This window comes from Haliotis asinina, chromosome 4 (assembly GCF_037392515.1).
Source record: "Haliotis asinina isolate JCU_RB_2024 chromosome 4, JCU_Hal_asi_v2, whole genome shotgun sequence".
Taxonomy (NCBI): domain Eukaryota; kingdom Metazoa; phylum Mollusca; class Gastropoda; order Lepetellida; family Haliotidae; genus Haliotis; species Haliotis asinina.
This window is the reverse complement of record NC_090283.1, coordinates 66,944,087-66,966,344: the sequence shown is the minus strand read 5'-3', so window position 1 is coordinate 66,966,344 and position 22,258 is coordinate 66,944,087.

The window sequence follows — 22,258 nt, the reverse complement described above, 5'->3', positions numbered from 1 at the left end:
ATCTAAGATACTTAAATTAAAGTATGAAACAAATATTTCCTTCATGGAGGCTAAAAACAACGTCCTTAGCCAGAATCAACATAATCCCTCTCCCACTGTGACATACTCTGCTGCAGTCTCACGACGAAACAATCTCTACTTCGTGTCAAACGGATTTGACCTGGTTGGCTTCTGAGAAACCTGTTCATGTGAATAGTACTTCTGGCAGTCAGAGCTTTTCTACAGCGTCTGCCTCTCAGACTATTAGTCACATATCAGGTGAAGTTGTTCAAACAGCTATAGATGTTGAAACGTCAAAAGGTGAAATGTCAAAATCGCAAAGAAAACGTCTAAATCGTAGATCAAAGAAATCTCCTGCTGATACTCCTGTAGAGGTTCACAATGTGTTTGAGCCTTTGGAGATGGATGATACGCCATCTTCACAAAACCGAAATAACGGTACACCCTCCTTTCGTACGCGTGAGAGGTCTCCAATAGAACCGCCATGAGTAACGCTACAAATGTAGTACAGTGGAATTGCAGAGGGCTTAGGAATAAGTTTCACGAAGTCCAATTATTAGCTGAAGATTTAAACCCATCAGCATTTAGTCTACAGGAAACATTTCTTAAACGTGATGATAAGTTTGAAATGCGTCAGTACAACTCGTATCACTGTTTTTCACCTCCGGGGGATAAAGCAACCGGGGGTGCTTCGATTTTGGTGAGACAGGGTTTCATTCACAGCCCTGTTCCTCTTAAAAATAAACTTCAGGCTGTTGCTGTCCGACTAACCTTACACGTCACGATCACACTCTGTTCATTGTACATACCACCATCCTCGACTCTTCAGCTGTCAGAACTTCTGGATTTATATTCCCAATTGCCTGGACCCTGTGTTATAACGGGAGATCTCCACGGTCATAATCCTCTGTGGGGAAGCAACGATACGAACAACAAAGGTAAAATTCTTGAAGATTTTGTTTCTAATAATGACTTGTGCATATTTAACGACGGTTCGAACACATATCTACATCCAGCAACGGGTACATATATCAGTACTAGATTTGTCAATCACAGATCCAACCATACTTAATGAATTTTCATGGTCAGACCTGTGTGGTAGTGACCATTTTCCGACAGTTATCACTGCTATAAATCCAACTGATGATCTGTCGACGTCAAGATGGAATTTTTCTAAAGCTAATTGGCCTTTATTTCAGACTAGTTGTACTAAAAATTTAAAACCAGAATTTTTCATGGACGCTCATGATGCAATCCAGTCATTTTCGGAGACACTGAAACAAATTGCTGATGATACTATTCCTAAGTCCTCTGTAAATCCACACATTCGTAAGCCATGGTTTGATAACGAATGTAAACAGGCCAGGAAAAGTAGGAAGAAAGCAGAAGACTATTTTCGCCGACACCCTACTGTTCACAATTTAGATAAAGTTAAAATTTTAAATGCCAAGGCTCGACGCACATTTAAGCAGAATAAACGTCAGTCTTGGAGAAAATATGTTTCCAAGATCAATTCACGCACACCTATTTCAAAGGTGTGGAATATGATACAAAGAATAAAGGGCAAAGGTTCCAAATCTACCGTTCAACATTTAAAGGATGGTGATAATTTATTAACGGATAAGGCTGACATTGCCAATAAGTTTGGTGAAACTCGCGCCAAGCACTCATCTTCATCCAATTATGTCCCTGAATTTCAAAAGCACCAGAAACAACAGGAGTAGAAAACAATCAATTTTACCTCGGACAATGGTGAAGATTATAATGATTTTTTTTCACTGCATGAGCTCTATACCGCCCTTGAACAGGCTCATGATACAGCTACAGGGGCTGATGGTATCCATTATCAGCTCCTGAAGCATTTGCCCAAAACATGTTTGGAAACGCTGCTTAATATATTTGATAATATCTGGACTACAGGCAATTTTCCAACTTCCTGGCGTAATGCCATTGTAGTCCCAATACCAAAGCCTGGTCGAGATCATACTGATCCATCTAATTACAGACCAATCTCCTTAACGAGTTGTGTATGTAAAACCATGGAGCGAATGGTAAATAATAGATTAACATGGTATCTTGAAACCAACAACCTTATTACAAATATTCAATGTGGTTTCAGGAAAAATCGCAGTACCATTGATCATTTGGTACGATTAGAATCCTTTGTGAAAAATGCTATAGTAAATAAACAACATGCTGTATCGATTTCCTTTGATCTTTGAGAAAGCTTATGGTACCACGTGGAAGCATGGCATTTTGAAGGATTTACATGGTTTCGGTTTAAGGGGTCGTATACCTCTTTTTATATCACAGTTTTTACAAGGCAGGCAATTTCAAGTCCGGGTATGTTCTACCCTGTCTGATCATTACAATCAGGATCAGGGTGTTCCGCAAGGCAGCATTTTGTCTGTGACCTTATTTAGTATCAAGATCAACAGTTTATCCAAGGTTTTAAACGATTCAATAGATGGATCACTTTTCGTGGATGATTTTAATATTTCCTGTCGCGGTAAGAATGTGCATGCTATTGAACGGCAACTGCAATTATGTTTAAACAAACTAAATAAATGGTGTCTTGAGAATGGCTTTAAATTTTCTAAGACAAAAACTAATTGCATCCATTTCTGCCGTAAGTATAAACCACATAAGGACCCAGAATTATTTTTATATGACACTCCTATCAAAGTCGTTAAGGAGGCCAAGTTCTCAGGATTGATTTTCGACTCTCATTTAACTTTCTTCCGCATATCAAATCCCTGAAAACTAAATGCCTGAAGGCACTTGATCTATTGAAACAAAATAAATAAATGGTGTCTTGAAAACGGCTTTAAATTTTCTAAATCCAAAACGAATTGTATACACTTCTGTAGAAAATATAGACCTCATAAGGACCCAGAGCTAACCTTAAATGGCTCTCCCATCAAGGTGGTAAAGGAGGCCAAGTTCTTGGGCTTAATTTTTGATTCCCATTTAACATTTCTGCCACATATTAAAGCTAAATGCCTCAAGGCGCTCGATTTGTTAAAAGTTGTATCCAATTCAAAGTGGGGAGGGGATCAGACTACTCTCCTTCACTTATATAGATCACTTGTCCGCTCTAAACTTGACTATGGCTCAATTGTATATGGTGGAACCTGCAAAAGTAACCTTGAACTTTTAGATTCAGTCCATCATCAAGGTCTAAGACTTTGTCTTGGATCCTTTCGAACGTAACCCATTGAGAGCCTCTACGTCGAGGCTGATGAGCCATACCTTGATCAAAGCCGTATAAAATTAGCCTTACAGTACGTGGCAAAACTACATTCCAATCAGTCAAACCCTGCCTATAACTGCATCTTTAATCCCCTTTTTGAGGAACGGTACAACAGAAAAATTTCTCTTGTTCCTCCTTTAGACCACAGAATTAAATCGTTTATTCCTGCTGCCGGCATTGAGCTGGACAATATAGCACCTTCCCGTCTTCTTTCTTCTCCTCCTTGGCAGTTGGTTAGGCCACAAGTCGACCTAACATTACCTACATTTAAAAAAATCAGAAACTAATGAATTACAATACCAACAAGAATATAATCAATTAAAACATAAATATAGCAATTGTAAAGCTTTATTTATAGATGGGTCCAAGGACGGTGGTGCAGTGGCTTGCGCCAATGTCATTGGATCCAGAACAATATCTTCTAGATTACCATGTAACAGCTCTATTTTTACTGCACAAGCAAACGCAATATTATCGGCTCTCAAATATATTCAAAGACACACTAAACATAAACAATATATAATTTATTCAGATTCTCTTTCTTGCCTTCAGGCTATTAAAAACCTTTCTTGTAAACATCCACTTTTAATTGATATTATTGAATTGTATAATAATCTTGCTACTGGTCAATGCGACATCGTCTTTTGCTGGTTACCCAGTCACGTAGGCATTTCTGGTAACGCAATTGCCGATCTTGCTGCTAAGGCAGCACTCAACAAATCAGTGACACCACTTCTTATTCCCTACACTGATTACAAAGCTACCATTAGATCTTATATCCGTGATCTGATGCAGAAGAAGTAGGACACCCACGTGGGTGTAAATAAATTACATGGAATTAAACCATATATTGGGTATACCCACTTGGGTTGTCAGTCCAGATCTGAAGAGGTCATTTTGCGGCGATGTCGTATTGGCCATACAAGATATACTCATGAATACCTTTTGAAAGGTGAGGATGCTCCGTTCTGCATCCCTTGTGATGAAAGAATCACAGTCAAGCATATCCTGCTTGACTGTGTAGAGTATTCCATCACAAGGGATCAGTATTTTAATTCACGAACTATGAATGATCTTTTTACACATACCAGCTCTCATTTAATTATTGCCTTCTTAAAAGAATTAGATTTGTTATCAGAATTGTAAATGGATAAATATTTTATTATTGGAAGTCTAGATTAATAACTGAGATTGTTAGTGACTGTGCCCTCGAGGGGGGTTGAAGTATTGTAAAATTATTGTCCTCCTGAGAGGGTACGTAAGTCCAAAACATTCTATGTAAATTTAGTACGACCAAACTTTTAATCGTAGTATATTTGTTGTTTTTAATAATGGCTAACTTTCAGTATAATCGCCCACGGCTGAGGGGATGGTGTAAATCCATCTGGGGTCCACGCAGGTAGCAAAGGTACTGTAAGTCCCCATGGTCCCTAGTATGGTGATCTACCCTCAGTTGTTGGCGATCTACAGCCCGTATTTTATGTTGTATTGTCCGAATAGTGGTAATTGTTTTAACTCTCAACACTAGTTTTAATTGTAAATGTGATGCTCTAGTGGTTTTACTGTCCTTTGACGACAGGATTTTATAATGTATACATATTTCATTTCAGTATGAAAATGTTCTCGTCACGATATGGCTGAAATATTGCCAATGTGACGTTAAGTATTAACTCACTCACTCACTCACTTTACAGTCTGTCTTTGTGATAGATGGTTTGTAAAATTAAATCTCATACGAACGCTTGACAGAGCAGATGAGCATAGCGTGTTTATGAAGATATGTATGCAAATATTGAGCAAATGGAGAATTAAACATCAATATTTTGCTTGGGTATGAGTTTGTTTGGTTTTTTTTAAGTTAAAATTACTATATTTTGACAATCAGTTCTACCTTGTGCGATTTACATATGCCATTGAGATCGACAATCAATGATGATGGAGGGAAAGCACGTTGATCCTGTACCAGTTGCGAGGCTATATGTCATTGTAATATAATAACGCGTTTGCTCATTAACTTTATATGCTAATAATGAACAGTCAATGAACAGAAATTTATTCAAAAGCAGCTGTGATTAAATATTTAGTTTTATAGCAGCTTTGAAACTTGAAGTCACTGTATTGCTGACATACTATCAGAGCATTATCATGTATTAATGTGTTCACTCATCGTTTGAGATAATCTAAAAGGTACATTATTTTATGCATATATACATATTGATAAATACCCGGAAACACATTTAGAAGTATGAGAAGAACATAGTACAGCCATTAACGATTTGAGTTACTAATTAAATCGTCCAATCATAAAATATTTATCTATTTACAATTCAACTAACAAATCTAATTCCTTTATAAATGCAATAATTCAACGAGAACATTACTAAAAGATCCTTCATAGTTCGTAAATTAAAATACTGATCCCTTGTGATGTGATGGAATACTCAACACAGTCAAGCAGGATATACTTGACGGTGATTCTTTCATGGGATGGAGAACGGAGGATCCTCACCTTTCAAAGGGTATTCATATGGCCAATACGACATAGTCGCAAAACGACCTCTTCAAATCTGGACTGACAACCCAAGTGGGTACACCAAAAAGAATGTTGTACTGGATTTAATTTATTTACTCCCGCTTGGGTGTTCCACAATTTTGCATCAGATCACAGATATACGATCTAATTCTAGGTGAATAATCACAGTATGGAGTAAGAAGTGGTGTCACAGATTTGGTGAGTGCTGCCTTAGAAGCAAGATCCCTCATTGTCTTACCAGAAATACCTACGTGGCTTGGTAACCAACAGAAGACGACCAGTAGTCAGTAGCAAGATCTTTATACAATTAATTTCAATTAAAAGTGGATGTTTACACGAAATATTCTTAACAGTCTGCAGGCAAGATAGGGAATCTGAAAATATGATATACTGATTGTGTTTAAGGTGCCTTTGAAAATATTTAAGAGCTGTTGGCACCCGTGGCGAGCCACCTCCTCGTGGTGGGTGCTGGGTAACGCTAAGAGCTCGCCGACACCCCGTAGTGGACCCGGGGGATACTTGGTCCACCAACCCGTTTGCCGTGGGTTGCGGCCCTGTGTCGGTGGAGGAGGGGATCCTGGTGGTTAAAGGCAATGGGAGCAGGACCAGTGTTCCTATTGCTCAACACACCACTTTGGCCCTTACTTCACCTAGACGGGTGGTAGAACTGGCCCAGTTCTATAAATCGGCTGGTCCCGCCAAGCCCTGAGCTACAACCATTTCATGCTCAAAATTTATGAAACTGGTAATTTCATTTTTCATGCTTGGCTCTTTGGAGATTGTAATTTGAAATTCATCATTTTATATATGTTTTTGCCTAGAGTCGTATGCCCAGAAGGCGGTGGCTCATGGGCCAATCTGGTGGAAATATTAATCTTTTGATTTTTCTGCTGGAGTATATCATCCGGGTAGCCTTGGTGCTGCAAGCTGGAGGCCCGCTTGCTTTAGCATTGGCCTTGTGATACTCCGTGGTGGGTGGGGAGCTGGGATGATGAACCATTTAAAACCAACTATGGTTTACGAAACCCCCATTAAAAAAGCAAAACGTCCAGTAGACACTGATGAAGATGATAATGAACACAGACCGACCCAATCAATTGACTACTGGCCACGCTTTATAGTGATAGAGACTCTTGATAAGACACCACTGAAGTTGAACCCGTTTGCAGTATCGAAGGCTATTCAAGGCATTGCGGGTGATGTTAAAAATGTTAGACGCTTGCGTTCAGGAGCTCTTCTCATTGAATGTAGTAAACGACAGCAAGCAACAAAGCTGATGACAACTGAAATGTTGGTAGGAATTCACGTATCAGTCTCAGCTCACAGGACGCTCAACACTAGCAAAGGCATAATTCGAGATCGTGATCAGTTGTTTGCGGACATTACGGAATTAGATATTGTGACAGAGATGAAAGATCAAGGTGTCATGCATGTCAACCCGGAAAAATAAAGAAACTGTTCCAACAAACACATATTTGTTTTCTTTTTCCTCGCCAACTGCTCCAAAATCTGTGAAAGCTGGATACTGTAACATCGTTGTTGATACCTATGTTCCGAACCCATTAAGGTGTTTTAAGTGCCGAAAATTTGGACATGGAGTGAATTGTTGTACATTGTCTGTCACGTGTGCTCACTGTGGTGAGCAGACACATCCAACAGAAGATTGTACCAACAACTTTAAGAAATGCGTTAACTGCGCCGGAAATCACTCGTCTTTCTCAAATGACTGTCCAGTTTGGAAACGGAACATTGAAATCAACAAAATCAAATATACTCAAAACATTAGCTTTGCAGATGCAAAAAAACTTGTCCAAAGATCAGACTTAACAGAAACTTATGCTTCTGTTACCAGAACATCGCCTTCACCAACCGTGAATGTAATCAAGTCTTCTGTTTGCTGTCAAACAAACTTAACATGGATTGATACTGACACTCCTCAGACTTTGCTACCTGAATCATCCACTCAAACTGCTGAAGTACTTCCGGAGCCCATAGGTGTTCAGGACGTACTTTGTACACGGGAGAAATTATCTCAGACAAATGCAAAACGGACGTCTCAATCCAACGTGACAGAAACTGAAAAAAAACAAGCTTAAATCTAGATGTGAATCTTCACAAAGGGTCAAAGGAAGAGCCTCAAAGGGGTCTAATAACAAAATCCAACTTTTTAATCAGTTCGGATTCTTAAAAGAAATGGATGTTTCTGAAAACATCCAAACAAGGGCACATAGCTTGTCGCCCTCCAAAAGAGTGCGGGGTAGATCCCCAATAAATCATCCATAATGATAGTTTATTCCAAAAATATTGTACAGTGGAACTGCAGAGGAGTGAGGACTAACTTACATGAATTACAGCTATTAGTCCAAGATTTTACACCTTCAGCGATATGTCTCCAAGAGACATATTTAAAACAAACAGATACATTTGACCTTCGTCATTATAATGCATATCATTGTTTTTCACCTCCGGGTGATAGGGCCACTGGCGGATCATCCATTTTAGTCAAACAAAACGTTATTCAAAGCCCTGTGTCACTTAATACTAACATGCAGGCTGTTGCAGTGAGAATTACTTTACATGTAGCGTTTACGCTATGCTCTCTTTATACTTCACCGTCTTCGACGTTTGCCAAAACTGATCTTCAAGCTCTATATGATCAGCTCCCGAAGCCCTCTATTATAATGGGAGACTTAAATGGGCACAACCCACTTTGGGGTAGTGTAACTACAAACACTAAATGTAAATTGTTGGAGGACTTTTGTTCTGACAATGATTTATGTATTTATAATGATTGTTCCAGCACACATTTACACCCTCGTACAGGGGCTTATTCTGCTCTTGACTTGTCACTCACAAAGTCAGAACTACTAAATCAATTTAAATGGTCAGTCTACGATGACCTCTGTAGAAGTGAGCATTTTCCTACTGTACTAAAATCTGTAACTCCAACTGATGTTCCTCCATCATCAAGGCGGAATTTTAAAAAGGTTAACTGGGCCTTATATGAAACATTGTGTGATGAAAAACTTAAACCCGAACGTTTTATTGACGTTCCTGATGCTATTAAATGCTTTTCTGATGAATTGAACTCTACAGCTGATGAGTGTATACCAAAGTCCTCTGCAGTTCCACACATAAGAAAACCATGGTTCAACGATGAATGCAAACAAGCTAGGAAGGCAAGGAAAAAAGCAGAACATTATTTCCGTTGCCATCCTATGGTGCATAATTTAAATAAATTTAAAATTTTAAATGCTAAAGCACGGCGTACTTTTAAACAGAACAAACGCCAATCTTGGCAAAGTTATGTATCTAAAATCAATTCTCGGACACCCATGTCCAAGGTATGGAACATGGTCCAGAAAATCAAAGGTAAAGGTACTCAATCTACTGTCCATCATCTTAAACACGGAGATCAGCTACGTACTGATAAATCAGATATCGCAAATAAACTGGGCGAAACCCGTGCTAAACACTCTTGCTCTTCTAATTATTTACCTAAATTCCAGCAATATCAAAAACAAGAGGAAAAGAAAACTATTAATTTCAATTCTGAGAATGGGGAAGATTGTAATGAAGCTTTTTCTATTCATGAACTCCATACTGCTCTTGATTAAGCTGATGACACTGCTACAGGAGCTGATAACATACATTATCAACTCCTGAAGCACTTACCAGAATCCTGTTTAGAGACGCTTCATTATAGTTTTGATGATATTTGGACTTCCGGGAAATTTCCTCCCTCATGGCCTGACGCTATAGTAGTACCAATACCTAAACCTGGACGTGATCATACGGATCCATCCAATTATCGTCCGATTTCATTAACTAGCTGTGTTTGGAAGACCATGGAACGCATGATAAATAATCGACTTGTTTGGTACTTGGAAACAAATTACCTCATTACAGATATACAATGTCGTTTCCGGAAAAACAGAAGTACAGTCGATCACCTAGTGCGTTTAGAATCATTTGTTAAAAACGCACTGATCAGTAAACAACACGCTGTATCAGTCTTTTTTGATCTTGAGAAGGCATATGATACAACATGCAAATATGGCATTTTAAAGGATTTTACATGCCTTCGGTTTGCGAGGTCGTTTGCCTGAATTCATAGCCAACTTTCTGTCCGTGTGGGTTCTACCCTGTCTGATCATTACAATCAGGATCAGGGTGTTCCAAAAGGCAGTATTTTGTCTATCACTCTTTTTACCATCAAGATCAACAGTTTATCTAAAGTTTTAAACGATTCAATTCATGGACCGTTATTTGTGGATGATTTTAATATTTCTTGTCGTGGAAAAAATATGCATACTACTGAACGGCAACTGCAGCTGTGTTTAAACAAAATAGATAAATGGTGTCTTGAAAATGGCTTCAAATTTTCTAAATCAAAAACCACTTGTGTACACTTCTACCGTAAATATAACCGCATTAAGACCCAGAACTATTTCTATGTGGTACCCCTATCAAAGTGGTCAAGGAGGCCAAGTTCTTGGGACTTATTTTCGAATCATATTTGACCTTTTTGCCGCATATTAAGTTCCTAAAAGCCAAATGCTTGAAGGCTCTCCATTTATTAAAGGTTGTTTCAAATTCAAAATGGGGAGGGGATCAAACTACCCTTCTTCACTTATATAGATCACTCGTGCGATCGAAACTTGATTACGGCTCCATGGTATACGGTGGAGCTTGTCAAAGCAACCCAAAACTACTTGATCCTGTGCACCACTAAGGCCTAAGACTTTGTCTCTGTTCTTTTAGAACTTCTCCTATCGACAGTCTGTACGTCGAAGCTGATGAGCTTTCTCTCAACCATCGTCGTATAAAACTATCTTTACGGTACATTACAAAATTAGCTTCTAATGAGTCTAATCCTTCATTTAATTGTGTCTTTAATCCTCTTTATGAGCAACTGTATAACAAAAACTCTTCCCTTGTCCCGCCTCTTGGGCTCAGAATTAAGCCATTTATTGCTGCTGCTGGTATTGAGCTGGAAAATATAGTTCCTTCCCGTCTTCTTTCTTCTCCTCCTTGTTGACCTAACATTAACTACATTTAAAAAATCAGAAACTAATGAGTTACAATACAAACAAGAATATAATCAATTAAAACATAAATATAGCAAATATAAATCCTTACTTACAGATGGGTCCAAGGTCAATGGCGCAGTGGCTTGTGCTACCGTCACTGGATCCAGAACAGTATCTTCTAGATTACCAGATAACAGCTCTTTTTTTACAGCTGAAGCTAATGCCATACTAACGGCTCTTAAATATAGTCAAAGACATCCTAAACATAACCAGTATATAATCTATTCGGACTCTCTTTCTTGACTTCAGGCTATCAGAAATATTTCTTGTAAACATCCACTTTTGATTGATATTACTGAATTGTATAATGATCTTGCTACTGGCTAATGCGACATCATCTTTTGTTGGTTACCAAGCCATGTAGGCATTTCTGGTAACACAATGGCCGATCTTGCTGCTAGGGCAGCGCTCAACAAATCTGTGACACCACTTCTTATTCCATACAGTCATTATAAAGCTAACATTAGATCTCATATCCGTGATCTGATGGGAAAGAAGGGAGACACCCAGGTAGGTATCAATAAATTACATGAAATAAAGCCCTATATTGGTCATTCCTGCTTGGGTTGTCAGTCCAGATTTGAAGAGGTCATCATGCCGTGATGTCGTATTGCCCATACTAGATACACTCATTCATACCTATTGAAAGGTGAGGATCCTCTGTATTGCATCCCTTGTGATGAGAGAACCACGGTCAAGCATATACTGCTTGACTGTGTTGAGTGAGTGAGTGAGTGAGTGAGTGAGTTAATATTTAACGTCACATCGGCAATATTGCAGCCATATCGTGACAAGAACGATATGTTATAGTAATGTTATGATGAGAAAAAGTAAAACCTGTCAGCGAAGGACAGTAAAAACACTAGAGTATCACAGAACATAAAACTAGCTTTGAAAGTTAAAATATTGGAATTAAAGAAGACAACACAACATAAAACCGGTGCTATAGATCGCCAACAACTGAAGGTAGATCACCATACTAAGGTCCATGGGGACTTACATTACTTCTGCTACCTGCATGGACCCTAGCTGGATTTACACCATCCCCTCAGCTATTGGCGATTATCCTGAAATTTAGCCATTACTTAAAACAACAAATATTGTACGATTAAAAACTAGTAGTAGATTTAAATTGACTATGAGACTATTGGACTTACGTACCCTCTCAGGAGGACAATAATTTTACAATACTTCAACCCCCTTTGAGGGTACAGCCACTAACAATCTAAGTTACTAATTTAAACTACCAATCATTAAAATACAACTATCTACAGAACATATCAATTACAATTCAATAAGAAAATCAATTTCTTTTAAAAATCCAAGAATTAAATGCGTATTAACTGTGCTAAAAATATCCTTCATTGTTTTGACATTGAAATAGTTATCCCTTATGATGGAGAATTCAACACAGTCAAGCAGAATATGCTTGACCGTGGTGCTCTCATCACAAGGGATACAAAACGGAGGATCATCGCCTTTTAGTAAATAACTGTGGGTGTAACGCGGATGGCCAATGCGACATCGTCGCATAATGACCTCTTCAAATCTGGACTGACAGCCCAAGTGAGTGTAACCAATATAAGGTTTTATGGCATGTAATTTATTTATTCCCACTTGGGTGTCCCACTTCTTTTGCATCAGACAACGAATGTAAGTTCTAATGCTAGCTTTATAGTCACTGTATGGAATAAGAAGTGGTGTCACAGATTTGTTGAGTGCATCCTTAGCAGCAAGATCGGCCATTGCATTCCCAGAAATACCTACATGGCTGGGTAACCAACAAAAGACGATGTCGCACTGGCCAGTTGCAAGATCATTATACAATTCAATTATGTCAATTAAAAGTGGATGTTTACAAGACAAATTTTTAATAGCCTCAAGGCAAGAGAGAGAGTCAGAAAAAAATTATATACTGTACATGATTAGGATGTCTTTGAATATATTGAAGAGCCGTTAATATTGCGTTTGCTTCTGCAGTGAAAATGGAGCTGTTATCAGGTAATCGAGAAGATATTGTTCTGGATCCAATGACAGTGGCACAAGCAACTGTGCCACCATGCTTGGACCCATCTGTAAATAAGGATTTGTATGTACTATAATTATTTTTTAATTGCATAAACTCTTGTTTATATTGTAATTCGTTCGTGTCTGATTTTTTGAACTTTGTTAATGTGAGGTCAACTTGTGGCCTCACTAATTGCCAAGGAGGAGAAGAAAGAAGACGAGAAGAGGCTATACTTTTCAGATCAATGCCGGCAGCAGAAATGAATGGTTTAATTCTGTGCCCAAGAGGCGGAACAAGAGAAGGCTTTTTGTTGTATAAATGCTCATAAAGAGGATCGAAAACACAGTTAAAAGCAGGGTTGGATTCGTTAGAGTATAGTTTTGTAGTATATTGTAAAGCTAATTTGATACGGCGCTGTGTAAGAGATGGTTCATCGGCTTCGACATAGAGACTGTCAATAGGAGAAGTTCGGAACGACCCAAGACAAAGTCTCAGACCTTGGTGGTGGATAGAATCAAGGAGTTTTAGATTGCTTTTACAGGCTCCACCATAAATGATGGAGCCATAATCAAGCTTCGAACGGACAAGTGAACGGTATAGGTGCAGGAGAGTAGCTTGGTCCCCTCCCCATTTTGAGTTTGACACAACTTTCAATAGATCAAGTGCCTTCAGGCATTTAGTTTTCAGGGATTTGATATGCGGAAGAAAAGTTAAATGAGAGTCGAAAATCAATCCTAAGAACTTGGCCTCCTTAACGACTTTGATAGGAGTGTCATATAAAAATAATTCTGGGTCCTTATGTGGTTTATACTTACGGCAGAAATGGATGCAATTAGTTTTTGTCTTAGAAAATTTAAAACCATTCTCAAGACACCATTTATTTAGTTTGTTTAAACATAATTGCAGTTGCCGTTCAATAGCATGCACATTCTTACCGCGACAGGAAATATTAAAATCATCCACGAAAAGTGATCCATCTATTGAATCGTTTAAAACCTTGGATAAACTGTTGATCTTGATACTAAATAAGGTCACAGACAAAATGCTGCCTTGCGGAACACCCTGATCCTGATTGTAATGATCAGACAGGGTAGAACCTACCCGGACTTGAAATTGCCTGCCTTGTAAAAACTGTGATATAAAAAGAGGTAAACGACCCCTTAAACCGAAACCATGTAAATCCTTTAAAATGCCATGCTTCCAAGTGGTATCGTATGCTTTCTCAAGATCAAAAAAGATCGATACAGCATGTTGCTTATTGATAAATGCATTTTTTACAAAGGATTCTAAACGTACCAAATGATCAATGGTACTACGATTCTTCCTGAAACCACATTGAATATTTGTTATAAGGTGATTGGTTTCAAGATACCATGTTAATCTATTATTTACCATTCGTTCCATGGTCTTGCAGACACAACTCGTCAAAGAGATTGGTCTGTAATTCGAAGGATCAGTATGATCCCGGCCAGGCTTCGGCATAGGAACCACAATGGCATTACGCCATGAAGTTGGGAAATCTCCTGTAGTCCATATCTTATCAAATATATTTAGCAATGTTTCCAGGCATGTTTCAGGTAAATGTTTCAGGAGCTGATAGTGAATATCATCAGCCCCTGTTGCTGTATCATGAGCTTGCTCAAGTGCTGTATAGAGCTCATGTAGTGAAAATAATTCATTGTAATCTTCACCATTGTCTGATTTAAAATTGATCATTTTCTTCTCCTGTTGTTTCTGGTATTTCTGAAACTCCGGGACATAGTTTGATGACGAAGAATGTTTGGCAAGAGTTTCACCAATTTTATTAGCTATGTCAGTTGTGTTAGTTAAGAGATTAGCACCATCCTTGAGATGGCATACAGTAGATTTAGAACCTTTGCCCTTTATTCTTTGGACCATGTTCCACACCTTAGACATTGGTGTACGTGAATTTATTCTGGAAACATAATTCTTCCAAGACTGACGCTTATTCTGTTGAAATGCGCGTCGAGCCTTGGCATTTAAAATTTTAAGTTTATCTAAATTATGGACTGTAGGGTGTTTCCGAAAATATTTTTCTGCTTTCTTCCTGCACTTTCTGGCCTTTTTACATTCATTATTAAACCATGGTTTGCGAATGTGTGGAATTGCAGAGGAATGTGGAATTGCCCTGTCAGCAATGTCATTTAAAATATCTGAAAAAGACTGTATGGGATCTTCATTGTCCCTAAGAAGATCATGCGTCAAGTGTTCAACACACAGAGTCGTATATAATGACCAATCAGCCATGGCAAAGTTCCTTCTTGACACAGGTGGATCATCACTAGGGTTAACTGTTTTGAGAATGGTGGGGAAGTGATCACTCCCACACAGGTCATCATGAACCATCCATTCGAATTCATTATATAAGGTTGAATCGGTGAGTGATAAATCCAGGGAAGAATATGTTCCCGTAGCTGGATGTAGGTAAGTGGCTGAGTCGTCATTAAAAATGCATAAGTTATTGTTGGAAATGAATTCCTCAAAGATTGCACCTTTAGTATTAGTGTGAGCACTTCCCCAAAGTGGGTTGTGTAAGTTAAGATCGCCCATGATGAGGCATGGTTTTGGAAGATGATCATATAGGGTTTTGAAGATCTGCCCGTTGAATGGTAGAAGAGGGAGGTATATACAAACTGCAGAGTGTTAACGCAATGCTCAAGGTGAGACGAACAGCAACCACCTGGAGATTGGTACGGAGAGAAACAGGGCTATGGATAATACCCTGCCGTATTGAAGCACCTCCACTTGCTCTATCTCCTTGGGGAGAGAAACAGTGATAACCTTTATACTGTCGTAAATTAATAGCGTCTGTAGATTTTATATACGTCTCCTGGAGACATAACGCTACCGGTCGAACATCCTGTATTAGTAAATGTATTTCATTGAAATTATTTTTCATACCTCTGCAATTCCACTGAATTAAAGAACTAGGACTCATGGTGATGGTGGAAGTACTGGGGATATACGTTTGCCAACCCGTGGCGACTTACTGTTGTCGCGTACACGTGGGTGAGGAGACACATCCATATCTTCAAGTGTCTCATATGAATTGTGAACCTCAAGAGAGGAAACTGGAGAAGATTCCACATTCTGGAGTGCTCTGATTTTTCTTAGTCTCTTTTTCTCTTTTGCAGATAACTTTACTGTATCAGGTTCAGTTTCTGGTTCAGTCTGAGATGAAGCTATGGAAACTGATTGATTTCGCTGAGGTGAGACATCAAGGATAACCTGTTTATCCTTGACCCACGAGATGTCAGTCTGGCACGATATTGAAGAAGTAATAATTCTAGAGTTTGGAGGTGGGGAAGAAAGTGTTGCCGAGTACGTTTTTACTGAAGAAGACGGAGCTGTTGTAGATTGGACAAGTTGTTTTGCTTCTGAGTAAGTGATGTTTTTGGTATGCTTTAGTTTCAACATTTCTGACTCAAATTCAAAAGTTGGACAAACTTTGGAGGAAGCCATATGCCCCTCTTTGCAGTTGGCACATTTCAAATCATGTGTGCACTCAGAGCTGTTATGTGCTCCACTGCAACGGCAACATACTATCTGCTTGCTACGACAGAACTTCGCCCCATGACCAAATGTTTGGCAGTTGAAACATCGAAGTGGCTGTGGTACATAAACATCAACCCCGATATTGAAGTAACCTGCTTTGATACATTTTAGTATAACTGGGAGAGAAAAGGTAAACAGGAAAATATGCGTTTTAACAATATTGCCATCTTGAGTTTTCCTTGTGAAACGTTTAACATGTGTTACTCCTTGCTTTTTCAGTTCTGCAGCAATCTCTTCCTCGCTCATGTCAGACAGACAATGAGCTAAATCTCTTACAATGCCTCTGCTTGAGTTCAATGTCTTGTGAACTGACACAACAACCTGAGTGTTGACAAACTGATGTAAACCCAGCAGATTGATCGACTGCTGTCTCCTTACACATTCTACTAGAATGGAGCCATTTCGAAGACGTGTGACGTTTTTCACGTCACCACAGGCACTTTGAATTCCTTTGGAGATAGCAAATGGATTTAATTTTAGTGGCTGTCCATCCGAAGATGATATCACAATAAACCGAGGCCAAGCATCTGTAATTTCAGGAGAAACATCTTCATCCGATGAAGTAGAGTCTACATGTCGGCGTTTAATTGTCTGGCCAGAACAAGAAGAATTTGTTTGAGACATGTTGTGATAATATAATTCAGCATCCCTGCTCCCCACCCGCCATGGAGTGTCAACAAGGACGATGTCGAAGTGGAAGCCGACTACAAACACCAGGGCTACAGAGATGCTATACTCCAGCAAAAGAGACACAGGTAGCTACAATTGCCAAACAGAGAAAATGCAAGGCTGGTTCCGCCCTAGACACTTACCTGAAGACAAATAGAACCCGGAGGTCAATGATGCCAAATTGGCCCATGAGCCACCGCCTTTTGGCATAGGACTCTAGGCAGAATGATTACCAACAGAATCCATCCGCTAGAACATTTCATGATAGAAACACATCATAAATCAGTGGAAGTAATATAAAGATACTTGGAATAATAATATTTCCCATGCAAAGGGCATGGCGTGACCAGCCGATTGATAGAATCGGGCCGATTCTACCACCCGTCTAGGTGAAGTAAGGGCCAAAGTGGTGTGTTGAGCAGATAGGAACACGGTTCAGGCTCCTACTGCCCTCAACCACCAGGGTCCCGTCCTCCACCGACACGGGACGCAACCCACGGCAAACGGGTTGCCCAATTCGACCGCTCCTTGCGGCCAGCAATGGGGTGCTATGGACATTGCTGACCCGGGTCCACACCGGGGTTGGCGAGCTCTTTGATTATTATGTTCTGTAGATAGCTGCATTTTAATTCATGGTAGTTTAGATTAGTAACTTGAATTGTTAGTGGCTGTACCCTCAAAGGGGGTTGAAGTACCGTAAAATTATTGTCCTCCTGAGAGGGTACGTAAGTCCCAAAACGTTTCATGTACGTTTAGAGTTCCACTGTTTTTAATCGTAGCATATGTGTATTTTTAATTTTTGGCTAGATGGGACTAAATTACTAACGGCTGACGGGACGATGTAAATCCAACTAAGGTCCATGCAGGTAGCAAAGGTACTGTAAGTCCCCATGGTCCCTAGTATGGTGATCTACCTTCAGGTGTTAGCAATCTGTAGCCTGATTTTATGTTGTATTGTCCGAATAGTGATATTAGTTTTAACTTTCCACACTAGTTTTGATTCAAATTGTGATATCGTAGTTGTTTTACTGTCCTTCGCCGACAGATTTTATAATATGCATATAGTCCTTTTCTTTGTTAAATGTTCTCATCACAATATGGCTGAGATATTGCCGATGTGACGGTAAATATTAACTCACTCATTCACTCACTCATTTAAGAGCTGTTAATATGGCGTTTGCTTCTGCAGTAAATATTGTGCTGTTATCGGGTTTTCTAGCAGACATTGTCCTAGATCCAATAACAGTGGCACACGCCACTGCGCCTCCGTCTTTTGACCCAGCTGTAAATAAGGATTTGTTATTGCTATATTTAGTTTCTAATTGATTATATTCTTGTGTTTTTTGTAATTCATTTGTTTCTAGTTTTTTTAAATGTGGTCAATGTTAGGTCTACTTGGGGCCTAACCAATTGCCAAGGAGGAGAAGAAAGAAGACGGAAAGGGGCTATATTTTCCAGCTCAATGCTGGCTGCAAGAATAAGTGGTGTTATTCTTAAACTAAGAGGCTGAGTAAGAGAATATTTCTTATTGTATAAATCCTCATACAGAAGATTAAAAACACAGTTATATGCAGGGTTCGACTCATTGGAATAAAGCTTTGTTACGTACTGTAAAGCTAACTTTATACATCGCTGCTCAAGTGATTGTTCATCAGCCTCGACATACAGGCTGTCAACAGGTGAAGTTCTAAAGGATCCAAGACAAAGTCTTTGCCCTTGGTGGTGGACAGAATCCAATAGTTTTAGCTTGCTGTTGCATGCTCCACCATAGACGATGGAGCCATTAACAAGTTTGGAACGGACCAGTGATCAGTATAGATGGAGGAGGGTAGCTTGATCACCTCCCCACTGTATATCCATGGTCTTCCAAACACAGCTAGTTAATGAAATCGGACGATAAATGGATGGATCCGTATGATCACGTCCAGGTTTAGGTATTGGTACTACTGCGTCACGCCATGAAAAAGGACATTTCCAGGAAGTCCAATTATCATCAAAACTTGATAAAAGCGTCTCCAAACAGGATTTTGGTAAGTGCTTCAGGAACTTAATTCTGAGACCAAGGGTCGGTAAAATTAAACTTTTTTTTAGACAAATAAAAATAATTAAAGACAATTAAATGCAGGATTAGACTCATTAGAAGCAAATTTTGTTATGTATTGTAAAGATAGTTTTATACAGCTTTGGTTGAGAGAAGGCTCATCAGTTTCGACATAAAGACTGTCGACAGGAGACGTTCTACAAGAACCAAGACTTTGTCTTAGGCCTTGGTGGTGGACAGAATCAAGTAGTTTTAGGTTGCTTTGACAAGCTCCACAATATACGATGGAACCATAATCAAGTTTCGATCGCACGAGTGATCTATATCAGTGAAGAAGGGTAGTTTTTGTTTTCTCCTGCTATCCCAGGGATACCTTTAGAAATGGCAAAAGGATTGAGTTTGATAGGAGTCTTATCAGTAGTCTCAATAACTAAAAACCGTGGCCAACAGTCAACAGGTACAGATGGTCGTTCCTGATCATCATCTTCAAGTGGACGTTTTGTTTTATTGGTAGGGGTTTGGTATTCATGGTTGGGATTCAATGGTTCATCACCCGAGCTCACCACCCAACAGGGAGTGTTATAAAGACTACTCATCACAAGTGTGTCTCCGACTTGCCAGGGAGACAGGATGGTATACTCCAGCATAAAAAAATAAAATTAATATATCTACCAGACTGACCCATGAGCCACCGCCTTCTGGGTATAGGGCTCTAAGCAAATTACACAAGGGAACTAATTTCAAATTCAAACACATATTTTTAAAACCAAGTCATCTCACAAAACATTTTCTGAAGTGTCCGAAATTGTGTATGAAAACATGCATACTCAGGACTTGGCATGACTAGCTGATTGGTTGAACAGGGGACATTGAACCACCCGTCTAGGTGAAGTCAGGGTCAAAGTGGTGTGTTGGGCAATAGGAACAAGGTTTCATGCCATCAACCACCAGGGTCCCTTCCCCCATCGACACACTGCCGCAACCCACAGCAAACAGATTGGTTAACCAAATATGCCCCCTGGTTGGCGAGCTTACCCACCACGAGAAGGTGGCTCAGTAGAATTCATTTTTGATTATTCATTTTTCTTTAAATAATCAGTTCGTGTATTGATTCACTGCAATATGCAACCGCAATAAGAAACCCTATGCAGAACTGCATGTGTTCATGTTTAATATCCTGTTGATACAAACCGCATGGCACAATAGCAAGGCTTCTCGAATGATAAGGTTGACTGTACAACAAGAGCAAAGTACCATGTTCACTGTCCTAGTATTGTGTTTATTTCATCCTTGCCTGTCAAACCAACCAACGTCTGCAACCTGGAAGATTAAATCGTCCGGCCCTGACAAAGACGAATTTGTATATGAAGTAGGCAGTGACAAATGGCAGTGCGAGGCGGATGGCTTTTCTATATCCTGTGTTCTTGGTCTTGACAAATTTGGAAATAGTACGTCATTAGATCATACATCAAGAGATGATGCATCAGGACAAAGCACCTCGGACATACTACAAACGTGTTTGTGCAACTTTCCAGGACAGGCTCAAAACAGCGGTGGTATCCTCTTTGTAGAATCAGAAGATGGCATAATGTATTTCCTCAACCAGGACACAAACACTTCTACAAAAATGTACAAATTATCACGTAGCAACAAATATCTAATAGATTCTGAGTTGTGTTCACTATTTACGTCTGTGTCTGGCTCAGATAAAGAAAATAGATACAAAATAAATCAACACTGTCTAAGTAGTGGACAATATACAAAAACACTTCTGCGAGACCCTGATGAACCAATGCATTTTATCCACTATGACAAAACAAGTAAACATCTTTATTACGCTCATAAAGGACAAGTGCAAGCTTTCAGCATTACCGAATTGGAGACGTCTGTGATTGCTTCAAACTTGATTTTTGATAACTGCAGAGGAGATACGGAATCAAATGTCTTGATATGCATGGCAGATAACTTTGTGACTGATGGTTCCGAAGGTGTTATGATTAGTGTTGCAGACTACAGTAAATCAGAACCCTTGTCTCGCATGAAGAATATCACATTCCCTATGGATGGATCTGATATTAACATTGAGCATGTTTGTTTTTTGACGGATACGATGATATTCTGGAGCAGAGATTCAGTAGATTTTAAAACCTATAACATCACATCGGATAAACAACGTCCTCTGAATATCTGTAACAGTCAACAGAAAGAGGAATCTGAATGTGAATACTCTGTTGGAGTGTGCGGTTCACAGTTATATTTTGAGTGTTATGACGATGGTCAGGTTTTTCGTTTCTACGACAGGCACCTTCACCACTTGCACGACATACACCTTCCCTTTAAAACATATTTAATACCAGGGTACTAATGACAATAATGTCATGATGCCGTTACACTCTCTATGTGCCTGTGTAACACTATGGTCGGAGGCTGTGTAGACGGGCAGGCTTGTTTTCCATGGGAGACAAGATTTGGCCAGTGTTGGACAAGAGCTTGTTATGATAAGGGCAAACTGACCAGATGAAACTATGATTGTACTGGCCACATCTAATGACTAGCTAATTGAATAGATAAAGATTTAACTGCGTTGTGATATTTTGGCCAATTGTCCGGAGAAAATGCTGACTGGTCGCCACGTCAGCAAACTGTACAGAGAGATGCTGACTGGTCTCCACGCATTGCTGACGTGTTCCTGGGGAGCAGTCCCCATATAAGCAGCACCGTAAAAGGAAGTCGACAGAGAGGCAACTGCAGGCACAGAAGGGCGCTGAACACCGACCAACGGACCACACCACCAGACAAGACTAGCAGACCAGCTGAGCAGTGAAGTCCGAAGAACAACCGTGGTCAGACTTGGTCAGCGCCTGGGAATGGCCTAACCTCTCTCATAGTCTCCCACCACCTATTGTTGTTACTGTTGACTGTTTGAGTTGTGATTAAAGAACACTGTTTGAAACTTTTCATTCCCCTTTGGTGCTGTGACCCGGATTTCTTCCCCCACAAACAAGGACAAGCCGGAAACAACCGGGACTGGACCCTGATCAACTTGGTAAGTGGCTTTGATTTCTTCCTTATTCCAACTTCATTA